The sequence below is a fragment of the Notechis scutatus genome, chromosome 5 (genome assembly GCF_049901735.1).
Source record: "Notechis scutatus isolate UNSWTSFEM ecotype Mainland chromosome 5, rNotScu1.2, whole genome shotgun sequence".
NCBI classification, from domain to species: Eukaryota; Metazoa; Chordata; class Lepidosauria; order Squamata; family Elapidae; genus Notechis; species Notechis scutatus.
The window spans coordinates 97,724,389-97,743,635 of NC_142013.1; positions in this window are offsets into that span (position 1 = coordinate 97,724,389).

Sequence of the window (19,247 nt, forward strand, 5' to 3'; positions counted from 1 at the left end):
GAGTATACCACAGTTTTCTCAAGGACAAATTTATTTCACTTATTAGCAGAGGATGATGAGGCAGTGCAGTAGCTCAGCAGTTAAGACACTGGGCTTGCTGGCTGGAAAGAGACCTGAGCACCAGATGAGTCTCACCTGCTCAAGGTTGACTTAGTCTTCCATCCTTCTGAGGTTGGTAAAATAAGGACCCAGATTGTTTGGAAGCAATATGCTGACTCTATAAACCACTTAGAAAGGGCTGTAAAGCACTGTGAAGCAGTATATAAATCTAAGTGCTATTGCTATTTAATAAATTGATTGGAGCCCAGTATAAAACACTTAACTCCTGTATGGAGAAGTTGAGAACAGTGCAGGTTCAAATGCTGTACAATTATTCCCCTCCCACAGAAAAACAAAACTTTACAAACGGAGATAAAATATATATCCAAAGAATTGCCTAGTTTGTTCTAGACACTCACGACGGCTTTGGTCTTTCTTCCTTAATACAGAAATTCTATACGAAGAACTATATGTACCATCAGTCATGAAATGCTCCATAGCATGAAGCTGGGAAGATTGATATGTAAAATTTGAGGAGAAGGGAAATGCAATAGTTTTGGCACTTCTAACCTCATAAATATTGATTGTTAGGAAGACATTTTGGGGCATGTTTTTGGTTAACATACAATATATGAGAATCAATGAAGAACAGTCTCTGACTAATTCTAAACAACATTGGGTAGTAATAATTGTTGTTCTGTACGGTCATTACCATTCTTGTAGAACCGCGCAGCGATTGGACAAGATGCGCGGCGAACTGATTGGCTGAGTGAGCCGCCCGGATTGGCCCGCCGCGAATCGCCCGCGATTGGTGGAAACTAATCGTGGGAGATTCAAAGCGGTGCCATTGGCCGCGGCCGCCGCAGCCAAAGAATAAAAGCCGCCGTTTTCTTTCTGAAGGGAAGCCGACCTCGGAGATCTAATAAATGAGCTGAACCAAGTCACTGGCTCCGAGTCTCATTCCTTGCGACGGACACGACACTGGCGACGAGGATGGGATCCCAAAACCGATCCCCATCGTACACGTGTCCAGAGGAAACGAGACCGACGAGATGGCCAGCATTGCACCGCCCGCACCTTTTAACCCGGCTACTGAGGATTGGGAATCGTACACCGACCGATTCCTGATGTTCCTCGAAAGTAGCAATCTAAAGGATGCAACCGGGCAGAAGAAAAGAGCGGTTTTCCTCACGCACTGCGGGCCCGCAGTGTTTAAAATGGCGAAAGCCCTCGCGAAACCAGAGGACATGAAAACAATGGACTGGGCTGATCTCAAGCCATTGCTCCGGAACCACTATGCCCCCGACGTGCCCACCCTTATCTGGTGGCACGACTTCTACCGACGAGACCAGCGAGCGGGCGAGAGCATCGGCGATTTCGTGGCCGATCTGCGGAATCTCGGAGGCATGTGTGGCTTCATGGACATGGACGAGGCACTCCGAGACCGCGTCATCCTGGGACTCAGAGACCCAGTTCTCCAGAGCCGATTGATGGCAAAAGGCAACATTGCCCTCGCCGACGTCCTCGCAGACGCCACCGCAGCCGAGCCAACCTGGAAGTCAGCGGCCCGGATGCGGAGGTCCGACACCGGGGACGGAAATACGACCACCGAGGCAGGCACGGCAACCGAGACGCGTTCCAAAGCAAGCCGCCGAGAGACCACCACACACCATGGCGACCTCGACTCCGCCTCCGACACCACCGACGGGGAAGAGGACGTGCATCAGCTCCAGACGGACTGAGATTGGCGCGATCGACGGGGTCGTAAGTCAGGGCAACCGTGCGCCGGGTGCAGAGGCGACCACCCTTGGTCGGAGTGCCGATTCTTTGATGCAATATGCCGGCACTGCGACAAGAGAGGCCACATCGCCCGAGTCTGCCGACTCAAAAAGAACTACAGTCCCCGGCGGCGGGACGACAACGACCGGAGACGAGATGGCACCCCCCCCAGGCCCAGAGACCGCCAAGCCAAAAGCCGATGGAACCAAGATGGACAGGGCCGACGAGACGGCGGGAACAGGCGGAGAGAGGAAACCCACCAGACGGTCGTCATCGGCCACTCCTCCAGCACAGACGCCCAGAAAGTATATGTGGAGGTGGGCATCGAGGGCGAGCCATGCAAGATGGAAGTGGACTCCGGGTCCTACCTCTCCATGGTTGCATGGCGGGAAATCAAGCGCCTGGTGCCTGCCATCCACAGAGGAGGGCTGGAAAGCCAAAGCCTAATCATCAAGGACTACCAAGGGAATCGCATACCGGTAGTCGGGACAGGACAGTTTGAGGTAAACTTCAAGGGGCGTACAGCAAGGCTTCCCCTGACGATCGTGGACCGAGACCGCCCTAGCCTTTTGGGACTTCAGTGGTTCGCGCCGCTCGGAATCGAGGTGATGGGCATCAACCACATCGGGGAGGCCGACTGGGAGGAACAACTCGCGAAGGACTTCCAGGAAGTGTTCGACGGCACCCTAGGCAAGTACCGAGGGCCCCCTATTTCGTTCAGCCTAGACCCCAGCATTCCCCCAATTCGCCTGAAACCGCGGCGAGTACCATTCGCACTCCGGCCAAAGATTGATGAGCAAATAGACAAGCTCATCAGACAAGGGGTCCTCGAGCCAATCGACCATGCCCAGTGGGAGACCCCCATAGTGACCCCCGTCAAGCCCGATGGGTCGGTGAGGATCTGTGGGGACTATAAGGCCACCCTCAATTGCGCCTTGCAGCAAAGCGCCTACCCTGTCCCAGTAGTGCAGCATCTCCTGCACTCACTGGGGGGAGGCAAGGTCTTTGCGAAGCTCGACCTGGCACAAGCCTATCAGCAGCTACCGGTCAACGCAGAAACGGCCGAGGCGCAAACCATAGTGACCCACCGGGGGGCTTTCCATTGTAAGAGACTCCAGTTTGGAGTCAGCGTGGCCCCAGGGATATTCCAGAGCCTCATGGAGACTCCTGCAAGGAATCAAGGGGGTGGTGCCCTACTTCGACGATGTACTGGTGTCGGCAACCAACCAAAAAGAACTAGAGGGTCGCCTGAGGGAGGTCCTAACCAAATTCAAAAATGCGAGGCTGAAGGTTAAAAAAGAGAAATGCCAATTACACACCGAAAGGGTCAAGTTCCTAGGGTACCTCTTAGATCGGCACGGAATTCACCCAACCGAGGAAAAAATCAGAGCAATCAAGGAAGCCCTCAGGCCGAAGAATAAAATGGAGCTACAGGCATTTCTAGGACTGCTTAATTTTTACAATGTTTTCCTCCCCCAAAAGGCGACCGCGGCGGAACCTTTGCATAGGCTCCTGGACAAGGCGGCTCTGTGGACTTGGGGGAAACGCGAGGAAGCCGCCTTCAACAAAACCAAGGACCTGCTCACCTCGGATGCCGTCCTCATCCAATACAACGAGACCCTACCGATAGCTGTCACATGCGACGCATCACCCTTCAGCGTCGGCGCCGTCCTCAGCCACACGCTCCCCGACGGAAAAGAAGCACCCATCGCTTTCTTCTCAAGAACCCTCACCAAACCGGAAAGGAACTACAGTCAGCTGGACAAAGAGGCCCTGGCCATCGTTGCCGCTGTCAAAAGGTTCCATGAGTACATCTACGGCCGAACCTTCACCATCGTCACCGACCACAAGCCGCTGCTGGGAATCCTAGCAGGGAACAGGGCCACCCCGAACATTCTATCCCCTAGAATGACAAGGTGGTCCAAATTCCTTGCCGCCTACAGCTACCGGCTCATGCACCGACCCGGTAAGACGATCACCCACGCAGACGCCCTGAGTCGCACGCCGCTACCAGACTTCGACACCGACCCAGCACCCACGACGACCACCCTCAGCATAGAGACTCTGCCCGATCTACCCATAACCGCGTCAGACATTGCCCGGGAAACTAATAAAGACAAACGTCTGGCGCGGGTATTGCATTGGGTAGAGAAGGGGTGGCCCGAAAGGGACGACGACGAAAACTTCAGAACATTCCGAAACCGACAAACAGAACTGTCATTGCAAAAAGGTTGTTTGCTTTGGGGGGACCGGGTTGTTATTCCGGAAAAATTACAGGGAAAGATTTTGGAATTATTGCATGAGGGACACCCAGGCATCGTTAGGACAAAGGCCTTGGCCAGAAGTTACACCTGGTGGCCAGGGATGGACAAACAAATCGAGGCCTGGGTGGCAGCGTGCAGCAGGTGCCAGGAAACCAGACCCAGCCCTCCCGCCGCCCCCAATCCTGGAATGGGAAACCCCTAGGGGACCATGGTCCAGGATCCACATAGATTTTGCCGGGCCCACAAAAGGCCACACCTTCCTCATCACGGTAGACGCTTACTCCAACTGGTTGGAGGTAAGCAACATGAGAACTACCACCACGGAGGCCGTCACCAAAGAACTCAGCAAATTATTCGTAACCCACGGCCTCCCAGACGTCCTCATATCCGACAACGGGCCCCAATTTACCTCGCTGGAATTCGAAAAATTCCTAGCGGAGCGGGGGATACGACACGCGTTGACAGCGCCGGCACATCCGGCGGCGAATGGGAGGGCAGAACGGATGGTTCAATTTACCAAAAAAAACTATCCAAAAAATAGAAAACGGGGAAATCCAAGAGAAAATAAACAAAATGCTCTTTATACAACACATAACCCCGAATACAACAACCAATAAAAGCCCGGCAGAATTACTGATGGGGAGAAAATTAAGGTCCCCACTCGACAGACTGAACCCCACATACAGCCCTGAAAAAACCCCAAACTCCTCAAGCAAAGACCGAACCTTTAAAACAGGCGACGCGGTATACGCGAAAAACCTCACCGGAGACCCACTCTGGGTACCAGCAACCATAACCCAAGTGACAGGCCCCCGCTCGTACCGTTTACAGACAGCCGACGGACGAGCATGGAAACGACACATCGACCAGTTAAGGTCTAGAACACCCACGGGAAACACAACCGACACGCAAACAGAAACAAACACAGAAGGGAACCCCCCCAACACAAATCAAGAGGGGAGGGAAAGCCCAAAAGACCAAACCCCACTAGAAAGAAACCAGGAATACTCACCAGCATACAGCCAGCTCGACACCTCACCAGGAAGAAGCAGCCAGGCCAGCTCAACCAGCCCGGAAAGACCAGGCGGGAGTGGCAACCGCAACTCAACCAGCCCAGGTAGACCGGGAGGGAGCTGCGACGAAAGGCCCGGCCCATCCTTCCAGACGGTTCCATCAACAGAACAAGGAACAACACAGAACCCGACCGAACCGGCCGGGAGCCAAGCACCAACAAATCTGCGCAGGTCAAGTAGACAAGTACGAAGCCCCGCCTACTTACGGGACTACGTTACGTAGGACCCTACCAAGAGGGGAGGGGTGTTCTGTACAGTCATTACCATTCTTGTAGAACCGCTCAGCGATTTGACAAGACGCGCGGCGAACTGATTGGCTGAGTGAGCCGCCCGGATTGGCCCGCCGCGAATCGCCCGCGATTGGTGGAAACTAATCGCGGGAGATTCAAAGCGGTGCCATTGGCCGCGGCCGCCGCGGCCAAAGAATAAAAGCCGCCGTTTTCTTTCTGAAGGGAAGCCGACCTCGGAGATCTAATAAATGAGCTGAACCAAGTCACTGGCTCCGAGTCTCATTCCTTGCGACGGACACGACAATTGTAATACTGGATCGGAGCAAATTTTTAAGGCAGTGATCCCATTCTGTTGAAACAATCCTGCTAGGAGTTTTAACAAGTTGTTTGTTCTTTTATCTAACATAATTTAAGCTTTCATCAGTAAGATCTAAGGATTCTTTGAAAATATTGTTGTTTAAAAAGTACAAGCCAGAAACACTGAGAAAAAAAAATCCCTTTAAATAGGATTTCTGTATTCTAATAATTAACACATGGCCATCTGATGTATTATAATCACGACTCCCACAATAAATGATTAACTGACTGACATTTTAGAGTCTGCATCCATATATCCTAATGTCTAACATGGGACAAGTTCCAGTGATAATTCATAAAGACAGCTGCCATGAAGGAGGATAGTGGGATCACTGTTGAAGTAACCTCAAGCTGTAGAAGACTGGTTTAGCTATAGAGTGCAGTTTTCTGTCTCTCCTTATAGTTAAAGTGAAAGGTAACCAATTCTTGACTGGGATTCTATCTTAGGCACCCTTTTAAAAGAAAAGAAAAGAAAAGAAAAGAAAAGAAAAGAAAAGAAAAGAAAAGAAAAGAAAAGAAAAGAAAAGAAAAGAAAAGAAAAGGAAAGGAAAGGAAAGGAAAGAAAAGGAAAGGAAAGGAAAGGAAAGGAAAGGAAAGGAAAGAAAAAGAAAGAAAGAAAAGAAAGAAAAGAAAAGAAAAGAAAAGAAAAGAAAAGAAAAGAAAAAAAGAAAAGAAAAGAAAAGAAAAAAAGAAAAGAAAGAGAACATCTCTCATTTCTATTTCTTTCCTCAGATAAAGCTAAGTTTGTTTCAGAAGTGATGGACAGACTTTTCTTGTCAGTTATAAAAGATTAGAGTTCAATTTAGTCAGTTGAAATATTGGTTTTAGGCTCTAAGTTTGTGGAATGTTTATGTAACATATAATGATGATGACAAAGAATTTGTAGATCTGCACTGGTGACGTTACCTACTTTGGTAATGAAATGTCTGTAAGTAATCAACAAAGCTATTATACATACAGAACATATACATAATTGATGCTAACCTCCACACAGGCAGACAGACAGATAAATAAATAGATTGCATAGAAACTTACACAAATATTCTCATAGACAGGAAGCTTTCCTCTTAAAGATTTTATTTCATTATAATTCATATATTAAGTCTTAGTATCTCAGATGCACAGTTCTTAGATTTTTCTGTTTCTCAGTCCTCAGCTTTTCTTTCTCTTCAGAGCAAAGATTTTATTGCAGGTAAATTTATTTCTGTTTGTTCTTTTTTATTTCTTCTTACTTGTCCCTTTCCAGGAGTCATCCTGGGCTATGAAATGTGCTATTAAACTTTCTGTAGATCCACATTCTTTCAATCACAGTTGTAGATGGTTCAATACTGTGTCATTCTGAGAAAATTCATATCCTAAGAAAATTTTAGAGATTCTCGTCATTCTATTTAGGAAAAAAATCGCTCAGAGTTAATGTAACTGTTAAAAATGATGTTGAGACTCTAGAAAGACTGTAGAGAAGAGCAACAAAGATGATTAGGGAATTGGAGGTTGAAACATATAAAGAACTGTTTCTGGAGTGGGTATGTCTAGTTTAATGAAAAGAAGGACTAGGAGTGACCAGGATAGCAGTGGTTTCAGAGGCCACAAAAAAGAGGGAGTCATGCTATTCTCCAAAGTACCTGAGGGCTGGTCAAGAAGCAACAGATGGAAACTAATCAAGGAGAGAAGCAACCTAGAACAAAGGAAAAATTTCCTGACAATTAGAACAATTAATCAGTGGAACTTCAGCAGTTGTGGGTACTCCAACACTGGAAGTTTTTAAGAAGAGATTGGATAACCATTTGTTTGAAATGGTATAGGGTTTCCTGCCAGAGCAAAGGGTTGGACTAGAAGACCTCCAAGGTTCCTCCCAGTTCTGTTATTCTGTTAAAAAAATCTAAATTGTTAGTATTTGGTGCAGATAGTTTGCCACAATCAAGTTTATACCAATAAGAGTCTTTATATCACATGGAGCTGAAAATAAAGTATGGAAAATCATAACAATAATCAGATCAGACTTGTACAAAAATATTACTACCTGGGAATGCTCAACTTACTTTTCTATGTTTACAAGGAGGCAGAACAAAGTGCAAATAGAATTTCAGAGAGACATTAATTTGATTAAAAAGTTAAATGCAGTGCCATGAATCTATCAAGATAACTATAAAATGGATTTACTCAGTATTTCCATAAGTTGTATGTATATCAACAAAATTAAAAATCAAGAGGCATATATGGAAATGTACCATATTTGTAACCAATGTGCCCTGGCTCATTGGATGCCAGATACAAATCCATATTTATATGTCAGATATTGATTCAAAGCCGAGTCAGTCAAGATCTCCGAGCTCCAGTTGTGTATCTCAAATGTTTTCAGCAGAGAATTCACAAGCAGCAGTGGATTATTTAGTGCCAGCTGTTTAGTTTCCCCAGTCTGAAGATAATGTAGTTTCTGCCTTTTTAGTTGTTTTCTCTTGGGAGAGTCATAAAAAAAGCTTGATTTCTTATATTAATTTAAATGTTAAGTTTTATAGTACATTTGTAAATCTGGGTTGGAATTAATTATTTTTTTCTCATTTTAACTGTTTGTTTTACTGTGCACTATTCAGAGTCACATCTGCGAAATAGACAACTATGTAAATTTGATAAATAAATAAATAAATTTGAAGAAGCATTACAAGCAGCATTATAATCCTAACATAGGTTCTACTGCAATATTATCTATTATATGTTGATGATTTGCCCTTCTACAGTTGTAACTCAGGTCTCCTGAGTATGTAAGAATACAATTCCATGGAATATTGTAAATCCCAACCATTATTGTTGTGGACTATTAAGTCAGTGAATTTGCTGAAGCATGTTATTTTAACATCTGGCATGAGAAGCTCTGTTGTCTAGTGGTATTTAAAAAACACCAATTTAACACCTGCAGATGAGCATACTGAAGTTGCCATTTCAGTTTTGGTACTTAAACTTTTACATCTAATTCAGTTGATGGGATTTCAAGTTTCCTCAATAACTATATTTTCTAAACCAACTACAATTTGTGTGGCTGCAATTGATTACACTTGGGGCTTTTTTTTTTTTTACTAGTTTTACTGAATTTTTCCCTTGATGGTAAGCACCAGAACATGTTGGGAAATATAGTTCCCAGATGGAAAGTGGACTATGAACGTAGTAGATGTTCTAAGAATATTCTAACATCTCTGATTGACACACCAAGCACATACTAACATTCTAGCATCTCTAATTGATTTCAATTAGTCCATTTTAAGTAAGAAATGAATCTGAATCCAATGCAAAGTTGTAATAATAATAACCATAATCAGTGATTAGGAAATAAGCAATAGACTAGTGAAAGTTGTTGTGGAGGAGAAGATAGAAATGGGGTAGCAATAGCAATAGCACTTAGACTTATATACCATTTCAGCCCTCTCAAAGCAGTTTACAGATTCAACATACTGCCTCCAACAGTCTGGGTCCTCATTTTACCGACCTTGGAAGAATGGAAGGATGGAATCAACCTTGAGCCTGGTGAAATTAGAACTGCCAAATTACAGGCAGCCACCAGTCAGCAGAAGTAGCCTGCAGTACTGCATTCTAACCACTGTGCCACCGTGGCTCTTAAGTACCAGAACATTCATAAAAACATAAGCTTTTTGTAAAGTATTCTGCTTTGTGTCTGGGTTGTCTGTACAAAAATGTACTTTAATTTTTCAATAAAGATTTCAGCATACTTCTTTTCACCATATATGAAAACCTGCATTCTAAAATAATTGTAAAAGTCCACTAATTCCTTTTCCAGGGGGATGATGGCTCAGCGGTTAAAGACACTGAGCTTGTCTGGAAAGTTGACAGCCCAGGATTTAAACTAGAGCAGCAAGCTCCCATTACTTGCCCCAGCTCCTGCCAACCTAGCAGTTCAAAAGCATGCAAATGCAAGTAGGTAAATACTGTATGTATCACTTTGGTGGAAAGGTAACATTATTCTGTGAGCTTTGATCATGGAAATGTCTTCAGACAAAGCTGGCTTCCTTAGCTAAGAAATGGAGATGAACACCGCCCACTAATGTTAGAAAAGACTGGACAAGGAGAACCATTACCTTTACCTTTAATTTCTTCTCCACCCCATCATATAAAACAATGACATAAGGAAATCAAGTATGTTAAATAACTTTGTCTTGGTTATAATGGGTAGTATTTTGGTACTTTTATGCTCTAGTGAATTCCTTTTACCTTGTGATAATTAAGGTGGAAATGAAACAAATGCCTTCTGTAAACCCCAAATAACTAAAAAAAATTCAAATCGTTCTCAGAACAAGCTTTTTTTTTTTTTTTTTTTTTTTTGCATTTCTCCAACTGGAGTAATATTTTATGGCATTTTTATGCTGCCCACCCTGATGACTTTGGGTAGTGTACTTGTAAAGTAATGCTTTATTGATTAGCCATTAGGGTAAAGTTGGCTGTCCAGTCAGCATCATCTGTTGGCATAATAATTTGGAGAACGTAAAGGACAAGACAAAAATGATGGCTCCAACCAGGGGTGGGTTTCTACCGGTTCTGTCCACCTCTGTAAAACTGGTAGCTCTGAAGAGCAGCAGATATAGAACCGTTTCTATGTCTGCTAATGTTTTTGCCCACCCGCCCACCCAGGCTCTTACCTGACCTTTATTTCCTGATTTTTTTCAACTTCAGCTGCCGTGCGAGGCACAGCTGCTGTTAAAAAAGCAGGAAAAAAGGGCTTTTTGAAAGGCTGCTTCTCTGCACGAAGCATGCTGATGATGATTTACAGGCGCGCGCCGGCAGCGTGCAGGGAAGCACATTGTAAATCACCGAACCTCGTAAATGACCGAACTGGTAGTTAACCCTGGCGGATCCCACCCCTGGTTCCAACCTTTTAAAGTAGTTACTCCTGCAAGTGATATTGGACTATTCAGACAAGCTGGGGACTCCACTCATAAATCACCTGCCTTTCTACATATCAGAATGTCTTCCTGAACTTGATTATTGGAACAGTTTTCTATTGTTCATATATTGATTGGATTCCTATCTAGTTTTTCCTATATACAGATAACAGTCGCTTCTCCAGTTTATTCCGACAAGACACCTGAGAGTACACAAGTTGTCTTGTGATCTTCCAGGGATGAAGGTGGATCTAAACTCCTTGTTGCCAGAGCCATTTCAGCACCTTAATTACTGTACTACACTGGCATCCTAAGTACACTTCATTTAACATGTATGCACAGAGACAAATTACTGAATTGTGACAAGAAAATTACATGGATTCATCCATATAAATTACATCAAATTGAGCTCAGTCCAACAGCTTATTTTATTGGTTATTTTCTCCCAATAATCCATTTTTAAAAAGTCAGTATGCAGAGGTATTTAAAAATATGCTCTAACAGTTAAACCTCTAGAATCCTATCTTGCTACTTCCTACTTTCCAAATTTTGTCTAAATCACGGAGTAAATAGTGACAATTCATCAAATTGATATTCATCACTGGATAAAATTTGAGGGCATCCCAAAGTGACATACTTTTTTACATTTTAGTGAACTTCATGTTTTAAAGCAAAATATATTCATTTTTTTTTCTTAACAAAGGTTATTTTTCCCACCTTTAATGCTACTTGACATCTATATCTTATAAAGCCTTTTTAGTAACAGAAATGCATGTGTTTTTGAAGGACATTTTCTCCTTTATTTTAGGTTGTAGAATTAACTTTTTTCAAAAGCACATTGTTCCTGAAAGACACATAAACTCATGTTTTGTTGGTACATATAAAGTAGAAGAAGATTAGCATTAACAATTTGATATGCTCAAGCATTAATAATCTAGCAATTTAAATCTTAATAGTTTTATATAAGGTAGTCCTCAACTTATGACCTTAATGGAGCTTGCCTTACTTGTACTGATTAATCAGTAACTTGGAAACCAATACATTAAAAAGAAAGAAAAAGGAAAAACTCATTCCTTCAAATGAACATGAGGTAGCACTGAGAGACCATCAGCAAATAAAACAAAGGCCCAACCAACCCTTTCTGCCAACATATTCAGGGGCCAAATGGAAGCAGGAAAGAAGGCTAGGATACACCACCTCTCATCTTCCCTTGCGCCATGAACTGATGGGTTTCTGGGAAGTGTAGTTGGAAAGCATAATAACATGACCACAATTATTCATACTGTAGCAGCCACACCTTTGCAAGTACGATGTGAATACAATGTAAACTCCTTGAAATTTCAGTTACATGGGAGTAATATTTTTGGATTGGGACCGATGCCTTAAGTTACCTTAATTCAAAATATTGTTGCCCTATGATGCACTGTTTTGCCTTATTGTAGGTTGTAAGCAGACATCAGGAGAGTTTTCATAGAGTGAATAAATATGTATGTATATATGTATATTTATGTACAGTATATATGTAGATGTAAACACAACATATTTGGAAAAGTTTTATGGCTTAGGCAGGCATAAGAAAGGTCTTTATGGATTCATAAAAACATTTTGCTTTTTCTTAGCTTTAGAGTATATTCAATGTTATTTATCTATCTATAGATAAAAATATAGCAAAACAATGTTCTATGATTCTTCCCCCTTTTATGGATCTGCTTCTCAAACAATGTTCTCTGATCCAGCACAAGGAGCACAAGTTTGCATTAAAACCTAAGTGACTAACAATAGTTTCAATCTCCTCCTCCTCCTCTTCGCCTCCTCTTCTATATCTGTCATGTGTTTCTATGCATGTGTGTGTAAATAGATATCAAGGATAGGTAGGTAGGTAGGTAGGTAAGAGAGAGAGAGAGAGAGAGAGAGAGAGAGAGAGAGAGAGCAGGCAGGCAGGCAGGCAGAGAGATGGATGGGAGATGGAGGGAGGGGGGAGGGATGGATAGATAGATGATGGATGGATGGATGGATGGATGGATAGATGGATAGATAGATAGATAGATAGATAGATAGATAGATAGATAGATAGATAGATAGATGGATAGATAGATAGATAGATGGATGGATGGTAGATAGAGGTAGATAGAAATAGAGAGGTAAATTATAGATAGATGGATAAATAGAGGTAGGTAGGTAGGTAGGTAGATAGATAGATAGATAGATAGATAGATAGATAGATAGATAGATAGATAGATAGATATACACATGTACATACATAAGTACTTATTATTTCACAATCACAATTACTGAAAAGAAAGATTGTTGACAAAGGGAGGAAGGTTGTATAAGCAAAGGAATAAAAGTGTTTGAATTCATTTTTGTACCGAGTCAAAGGTAAATCTTAAACAATAGATACCTTCCATCCTTTCATGGGCAAGATCAATTTTACTCCTTGGCAGTTTCTAAATTGTATTTGCCAATTGCTGGTAAAATTACAGGGTTTTTTTTTAATGGCTTTTTTCCATTTTAATAATATCTCAGTTTTTATTTTATTTTTTTTAAATAAATGAGAGACAATCTGAAATCCTATGGGTAAAAAGAACCCCACCAGATCTTACATTTGTCCTCTCGTGCTCTGTTCATCACTACATTCAGTATAGTAATACATTAGATGGGGAAGACGTGGTCTCCAATGCTGTTGAATGGCAGTGTCCCAACATTAAAACAATATTTAAGCAGCAGTTAGAGTTCACATTTCTCATCCCCAACTCCAGCAACTATGTTGGAAAATTAAAGGTTAGACAAATCTTGCTATTTTGCTTTTCATCATTAATTAATTTTACTGTACGTGATACAGAAATGACAACAGAAAGACTGTTAGTGAATTAAGTCCAAGCCCAACATTATTATGAATAGAAATAGGGAACAAAGCATTTATTATTCTGTCAATAGCAGGGGAACTAGCAAAAGACTAGTATGTCATTTCTTAATTATTTCACCTCAGGAATTTTTGAATGATTTTAGAGTCAAATCAGAAAGGTATTTTTACTGAGTAGCTGATTTTGTTTTCCATTAAAAAAGCTTTCTGACACAGTAGGAGATGAAAGAGTCATTGCTTAATTCTAAATACATCTCTACTGCTTTAGTAACTTTATTATCAAAATGAGACAGTAGTGCAGTTATTTACTCTATATGGACATGTTTGATATTGTACAAAATGTACTATAGAGTCATAGGTGCTCCAATTGATAGAATTTATCCTACTCCCAATCTTGATATCCAGTTTCTGATTTTATGATATGTCACTGAAATAAGGCATAAGTACTAGGACAATTCAGTGTCATAACAGCAACAAAGCTATATCAGTGTGCTTCTGGCCTAGTAGATCCAATGATAGTTCCGAGCAATTTGTGCTGAGAGGAGAAGGATATTTGAGAAGATGAGAACAATCCTTTATTTTATATTGCTACAGCATTGGGAACAATCCTATGACAACCTGACAGAGATGTTCAGTTAATGGAATTAAACCAGACATTCAGCAGCATGAACTAGTCCCCCAATGCAATCAATAGAGCAACCAAGAGAGCAAGATCAATTTCCAGGAAAGGCCAAAATCAAAACACCACTGGCTTTCATCTATAGCTTACCGCTCAAGCGATTCAAAAACATTATTATTCAGACAAAGCCCATACTGCAGATTGACACTGACTTTTCAGACATTGGGTGGTAGATCTACATGGAACCACCTAGCCTGAAGCAGAATTTCAAAAGCAACAAGAAACATGACAGTGAAGTTTACCTGGAAACTAGATCTTGGGGAAAAAAACCACAACAATATCTACTGTGTCTCCATATCTATATCATCGACATAATCATAGGCCCAACACAATCATACAGAAAAATGGAAGTTTTCACAGGATCTTCATCTAATGTGACACAAGCCATCATGTGCCAGCATGTCCCTCTAAGGACAAATGTGACAAAATAAGTGAGTAGGCAAATAAATAAATGAATGAATGAATGAATGAATGAATGAATGAATGAATGAATGAATGAATGACACAAGTTTCAGTACTCAAAGCTAGGACAAAATAATATCCGAATATTTCATCGTACAAGGATATAAAAGACTATTTTGGAAAATCAGGACTTTAACAATACAAAGGTGTGAGAGATTGCCGAACTCACATAGAACATAGAATAATAGAGTTAGAAGAGACCTTGGACATCCTCTAGACCAGGGGTGTCAAAATGTTGGGGTGCAGGCCGGATGTGTCATGCACAGGCCATGCCCACCCTAGCTCCACGAAGGGAAAAACATTTAAAAAACATCATGTTACAGCAACGTGATGCTGCGAGTTTGACACCTGTGCTCTAGACCAACCACCTGCTCAAGCAGGAGACCCTATACCATTCCAGAAAAATTGCTGTCCAATCTCTTCTTGAAAACCTTCAATAATGAAGCATTCATAACATCTGGAGGCAAGTTCCACTGATTAATTTCTCTCACTGTCGGGAAATTTCTCCTTAGTTCTAGGTTGGATCTCTCTTTTGTGATCTTTCACCCATTACTTCTTGCCTTGTCTTCAAGTGCTTTGGAGAATAGGTCAATCTCCTCTCTGTAACAGGCCCCACAAGTACTGGATAACCGCTTTCATATCACACCTCTCCTTCTCTTCATTAGGCTAAGATATACCTAGTTCCCTCATATGCTCATCATATGGTTTAACCCTAATCATCTTTGTTGCCCTTCTTTACACTCCTTCTAGGGTTTCAAAATATTTTTAGCATCATGGTGAACAAAAGTGGATTCCAAGTGAGATCTTTATAAAGCAGTACTAAAATTTCACATGATCTTGATACTATACCTCTGTTGATACCACCTACAACTGCATTAGGTTGCATATTATCTAAGAAGGCCTCAACAAACACTATGGATTTTAAACACATTACAATTGCTTATTGATAAGGTATCTATAATCTGCCTTACACGTAACCTGCTTTTGGATAACTAACTTGTCTTCTCTCTTCTCCACATCCCACATTTTCCTAAAACCTACATTTTTCAAGCTATACTGTTTATCAAATAGTGTCAAGAGGATAACATACCTTAGTTAAAGTAAAAAGAGATAAATGTATTCCCATATTTTTGAATTGTAACTAATTACTAACATAGACCTTCAATGCTGCTAGTTTTTATATTTTTATTTATATGTCTAGATTTCAAAATAATACTTTCATAATTAGTATAATCTACAATGACAAAATTAATTTCCACAGTCACTTAGTAAACCATTTTTTTATTTTTAAGGTACTATTTTAGTTTCTTATTCTGAAGGGAAATCATATTATGCAAATCATGGTAGGTTATGAAGACCTTCAAGTTGAGGAATCATTAATGTAATGAAGAAAGTAAAGCATGATTGTAAATCTGTGAAAAGCACCTGATACCAGATCATTTTTATTATTGCTCTTTTGAAATATTTATTTTCTAGAACATTTGAATACCCAGCTCTTTCCAACATTAAGGAACACTAGAGTTGATCCCATCACTTGCATGAGAAGAAATAAACATACATTTTTCTAAATTATGACTGAATGAAATTTGCCAAGCACTCTTTTTGCAGGCTTATAGACTTCAAAAATAGCACTTTTGAGATATCTTTCTTTCTTTCTTTCTTTCTTTCTTTCTTTCTTTCTTTCTTTCTTTCTTTCTTTCTTCTTCCTTCCTTCCTTCCTTCCTTCCTTCTTCCTTCCTTTCTTTCTTTCTTTCTTTCTTTCTTTCTTTCCTTTTCCTTCCTTCCTTCCTTCCTTCTTCCTTCCTTCTTTCTTTCTTTCTTTCTTCGTTCCTTCCTTCCTTCCTCCCTCCCTCTCTCTCCCTCCCTTCTTCCTTTCCTTCCATAAAATTGTACTGATGTTTAAACTTATTATTGAAAAGTGTTCAGTAAAAACAAACAACATACTGTACATGCAAAGCCCATCCCCAGATTCTCTCTTCGAGCTACAAACTTGAGAACACTATTAATTTGAAACCAATTTCTATGAAATTTCGTTCATTTTATATTGTCCCTTTGTCACACGTTAGTGTGCCTATAAAATCCATACCATTACAACTGTATATATATTCTTCCTTTGTGTGAACATCAAAATATAAAACTCTGTTTCTCTGAATTGGGATTCAGACAACAAACTGGATAAGATTCTGGATTGAATTAAAGGTATCATGTTGCCTGAACAAGTAGACATGAACTGGATCAATTAGACAGTAAGGGTACTTTGCTCAATTACAAATAAGTCGTTATTTTATCTACTATTTATCACAGTAGTATTTAAACTGCAGCCTCTGGGTAGTTGTCAGTCCTAATGATGGTTTTCAAGGCTTGTATTAAGAGATATACAACTCTGAATTTGAACATATGTACACATAGAAAGAAGTATAATGCACTAAATGAAACATTGATTACCTGTCAAATCATGATTGATATTTGGTAGACTGGGGTATTAGTATGCATTCCTATAGTATATACTTATAATTGCTGGATATGGGCAAATGGGATTTGATGAAGTTGTAGAGGGATTTGATATTGAAAAGAACTCAGAAACCAGGTTCTTTCTGAACTGTTGAAGCAAGATAGTTTTTTGTCTGATCCAAACTAGATTTTCTGGCTTCTACATCCCTTTCTCATAAAGCCAAGCTGATTAATGTCTGTCTCAATGGAATACAGAGAGAAATAGTGTGAGTACTGCTCTGTGGAATTTTCCTATCTGTTCTTAGCTTCTCAGTTTTTTTCCATAATAGCACCATAATATCTTGCCATCAGTGATGGTATCTGGAGTCTTTTAGATTTCTGAAATAGAAATCCACCATTTTACAAGCCTAAATTGAACCAATCTGTCTGTCTATCTGTCCATGTATCATCCATCCATCTACCCTATTGGTCAGATGGAAGACTCTGGGGGAAACAGAGAATTATAGAGTGAATGACAATGGAAAAAACATTCACAGGGCAACACAAAAACAGCAGTGGAACTGCAAACTGTGTAAAACTACACCAAATCAAATATTATTTTCCTCCTATCTTATAAAACATTTTATGTTTCATTAAATTAATTAATAATTAAACCTTCATGATTAAACATTCTTGTTAGGAATATGAGTCACCTAACAGCTATTTGGGTTAGAAATATATAAACCAGGATAAACATTTTAAAACTGTGTCTTTAAGAAAATGCAAAACTGTATTTATTTATTTATTTATTTATTTATTTATTTGATTTGCCAATTGTTTACAAGATAATAAGTATAAGTGTATACATAGTTGTGAATACATGAAATGGGTACATATAAGAAAAATAAAAGAATAAGAGAAACAATAGGACAGGGACGGTAGGCACGTTGGTGCGCTTATGCACGCCCCTACAAAAAGGAAATACTCCGATGGCCCGACGGGATGGCCCGTATTTAGGTGTGGTTTCTCAAACGGCCATAAGATGGAGCCAGAAACCTGGTTTGTCTTAGTCTGAGTCTCAGAAGAGAGTGCATCTCTGTTTCCTTCTGTTGGAAAGTATTGCCGTTCCTCCATTTTTCCTAATTGACTGATATTACTGGATTTGATGTAAGTCTGATACTGAACTGTTTCTGACACTGGAATTTGATATTTGGATTATCCCTGGATTGAAAAACTGACTGATTTACCTGTGAATGACTTTGGACTGCCTATTTTGGACTTTGCTTAACGTTTCTGGAAGTAAAAACCTACATTTACTGTACAGTGTATCTGTGTGCTGTATGTGTATTATTCAAACACTCCTCTCAAATACGTCTCCCTGTATGCGCTCATTCTAATGGGGAATTACCTCAAACACTGGTTATGGGCCCAGACCATACTAGGCTCAGATAACTGAGAGTTAGTGTGAATGCACAGTACTATATACAGACAGCTGTTTACTGTTTAATTGTGGGTTACTATCCTGGTAAAGATCAAGTCACTTCAACAAGTCTATCACTGATAACCCAGTTGGATGGAACAAACTATGTTTCCTGGTCTATGAAGTGCAGTCTACTTCTGCATAGAGAAGGTTTATGGAATGTAGTTCAAGATCCACCAGATGTAAATGCTTGGGATTCAAATAATGAGGATGATGCCAAGAAGCTTGCTGACTTTAAACAGAACAACAAACGAGCTCTTTGTATAATTGGACTAACACTGAGTGACCAGCAGCTAGTCCATATTCATGGAGAAGAGTCTGCTGCTAAGTGTTGGGAGATTTTGAAGAAGATTTATGTTCGTGTCAGTGTAGGTGCACACATACATCTTACATGTAAACTGTTTAGAGCACATCTTCTGAAAGGTGGAGATATGTTAGCTCATTTGAATTTAATGAAAAGAACTTTTCAAGAGCTACATGAAAAAGAACTAATATTTTCAGAGCTGCATCAAATTTACATCATTCTTTCCTCATTGGATGAAAGTTATGATGATTATGTATCTTCACTGGAAGTACTGCCCAGAGATAAACTGACATTGACTGACATAACTGGAAGGTTGCTAGAAGAAGCAAGAAGGCGGCTGGATAGGGACCAACTGAGGAAGGAACAACCACAAGAAGAGGATTTATCTTCAACTGCCTATA